Here is a 3,063-nt window from a genome sequence, read left to right on the forward strand (position 1 = left end):
CTTTCTGTGCGGCCCGGTACCAAATGCCCTGCGGACCGGTACCGGTCCGCGGACCGGCGGTTGGGGACCCCTGCTTTAAAGGACAGATTGCCCATCAAAGTTCAAACCACTGTTAGCTGCAGCAGTCTTGCGGCCACCACCACATTTCCTGTCTGGCACTGAGCCCAAATTGGCTGCCATCCAGGACACAATGGCAGCCTCACTGGCTCCAGGCTGTGACTGCTGAGTGGAATCTGAAAAAAAAGCACATTTTGCAAATGTTGAGTATGAGGTCAATTTTTGTGTGAAGGAACTCCATACCTAGGAAAGGACTTGTGAGATTGCCATGTGACTGTGCCAGCAGAAACACTTCCTGTCGGGGATCAGTCGAGCTTAAGCATTACCCACTGGGCATCTCATGTCAATTTCAGAATCAATATGACTTTAAAATTCAATCTTCGAACATCAAATTGACATCACGTGCCTGTTGAAGAGCTAGTTGGCTAACTGCTAACTATTCGTTTCGGTACAGGTCCTTTCAAATTGGTGGCTAATTACCCGACCTTTTCACAGACTTTGAGCCAAGTTAAATCTATATAAATTGAACATTATTTGAAATAGTGGTTTTACTGCAGTTGAGCATAAATGGACCTATACAGTAGCCATGAGTGTTTGCTAAAATTAGTTGGCTAATAGCTATTAGCATTCCTTCATGCCACGTGTTTTGAAACATTGATGAAACACACTTTACAATTTGAGCACAGTGTGGATTCAAAATGACTACAAAATAAACATGATGCTTGTACTTATAAAAAAAAAAAAAAAAAAAAACGCTTTTAGCAAAGCAGTATGTAGACAGCATTAGTTTGCTGTCATGATTCTGTTTGTTTTTGTTTCTGTGCAGGCGGGATCAGAGGGTGTTCCCTCCAGTGTTGCACCTGATCTATGTTATCATCATTCATCCATCAATCCATTTTGGAATCCGCCTAATCTCACAAGGCTCACGGGCGTGCTGTAGCCAATCCCAGCATTCTTCAGGCAGTAGGTGGGGAACACCCAGAAGCGGTTACCAGCCAATCGCAGGGCACACAGATGAACGATTCGCAATCACATTGCAACCTTCTGAAAGATGACCATATTATTTCTTATTACCCTCGAAAAATCAGCAGTAACACAAAATGCCCAGCCCGTGAAGATAATCTTTTGACATTTGATGGATTTTTTTTATTTGTGAACACAAAAAAAAACATAATTCACAACGGTCGTTCTTCATCCCTGTTTCCACCTTGTTTTGATCTTCTTCGCTCTCAATTGCGAGAAGAGCCCCATTGGGACGTGCAAGGCAAAAGTCGATCGCTTCTGTCTACTGGTCACAGTTTGTCATTGCAACTTTCTGAAAAATGACCATGTTATTTCTTATTACCGTCAAAATATTCAGCAGGGACACAAAATGCCCAGCCTGTGAAGATAAATATGTGACATTTGTTGGATTTTTTTTATTTCTGAACACAAAAAACATTGCTATTAATTCACAACGGACATTCGTCACCACTGTTTCCACCTTGTGTACGGATCTTCTTCGCTGTCAATTGCAAGTGCCCAATTGGGACGTGCACGGTAGAAGCCCGTCACGTCCCTCTGCTGGTCATAGTTTGTCATTGCAACATCCTTGAAGAATACCATGCGACTTCTTATGACACTCGAAAAATCAGCAGTAACACAAAATGGCCACCCTGTGAAGACAATTTTGTTACATTTGATGGATTTTTCTATTACGGAACACAAAAAAAAAACATTACAATTCATTCACAACGTTCGCTCTTCACCTCTGTTCCCACATTGTGTATGGTTCTTCTTGGCTCTGAAAACCGAGAGCCACCTTTGGCCGTGCAGGGCAAACTGCAACAGCTGCCCTTTGTTGGTCAGAGTTAGTTACTGCCACCTTGTGAAGGAATACCACATTATTTCTTATTACCCTACAAGAGAGCCCCATTTGGACGTGCACGGCAATGTTGATCAATACCGTCTGCTGGTCAAGGTTTCTCATTGCAACCTTCTGAAAGAAGACTATATTATTTCTTATCACCCTTGACAAATCAGCAGTAACACAAAATGGCCCGCCTGTGAAGTTAATTTTGTAATTTGATGGATTTTTTAAAAAAATTCTGATCACAAAAAACGCGACAATTAGTTCACAATGGTCGTTCTTCTCTGCTGTTTCCACCTTGTTTTTGGATCTTTTTCACTCTCAATTGCGAGAAGAGCCCAGTAGGGCCGTGCACGGTAGAAGTCCGTCAGTGCCCTCTGCTGGTAATAGTTTGTCATTGCAACCTTCTGAAAGAAAAGCATATTTCTTATTACCCTCGAAAAATTAGCAATACGACAAAATGGCCACCCAGTGAAAAGAATTTTGTGACATTTGATGGATTTTTTTTTTCTCAACACAAAACAACATGACAATTAATTCGCAACGGTCGTTCTTCACTGCTGTTTCCACTTTGTGTATGGCTCTTCTTCGCTCTCAAATTAAAGAGCCCTCTTTGGCTGTGCACAGCAAGCGCCGATAGCTTCCCTCTGCTCGTCAGAGGTAGTCACTGCCACCTTCTGAAAGGGTACCATATTATTTCTTATTACCCCACAAGAGAGCCCCATTTGGACGGGCAAGGCAAAAGTTGATCACTGCCATCTGGTGGTCACAGTCTGTCATTGACACCTTCTGAAAAAAGACCATGTTGATTCTTTTTACCCTCGAAAAATCAGCAGTAACACAAAATGCCCAGCCCGTGAGGATGATTTTGTGACATTTGATGGATTTTTTTTTTCCGAACACAAAAAACATTGCAATGAATTCACAACGGTAATACTTCATCCCTCTTTCCACCTTGTTTGGATCTTCTTTGCTCTCAATTGCAAGAAGAGCCCCATTGGGACGTGCAAGGTAATGGTCGATTACTGCTGTCTGCTGGTCACAGTTAGTCATTTCATCCTTTGAAAAGATTACCATTTTGGCAGCCGTTATTTTCCGGACATCGCGCGTGTGCGCGGTGATTTTTTTCACCGCTTGCTTGTAATCCGTGCCACTCT

At 42.5% G+C, this 3,063-nt stretch overlaps 1 long non-coding RNA gene across 1 annotated transcript in view; it reads right to left on the reverse strand.

Annotated features, from left to right (window-relative positions):
- The window catches only part of LOC109522815 (uncharacterized), a 2,442-nt gene extending 542 nt beyond the window's left edge, over nt 1–1,900 (reverse strand). Inside the window, exons 1-3 of the long non-coding RNA XR_002169630.1 lie at nt 1,806–1,900; nt 301–371; nt 69–233 (exon numbers count right to left, since the gene is read on the reverse strand). This is a non-coding gene — a long non-coding RNA (uncharacterized LOC109522815). The remainder of the gene's footprint in view (nt 1–68; nt 234–300; nt 372–1,805) is intronic.
- Between the last annotated feature and the right edge of the window lie 1,163 nt (nt 1,901–3,063).

The sequence above is a fragment of the Hippocampus comes genome, unplaced genomic scaffold (assembly GCF_001891065.2).
Source record: "Hippocampus comes isolate QL1 unplaced genomic scaffold, H_comes_QL1_v1.1 scaffold270, whole genome shotgun sequence".
Classification (NCBI taxonomy): domain Eukaryota; kingdom Metazoa; phylum Chordata; class Actinopteri; order Syngnathiformes; family Syngnathidae; genus Hippocampus; species Hippocampus comes.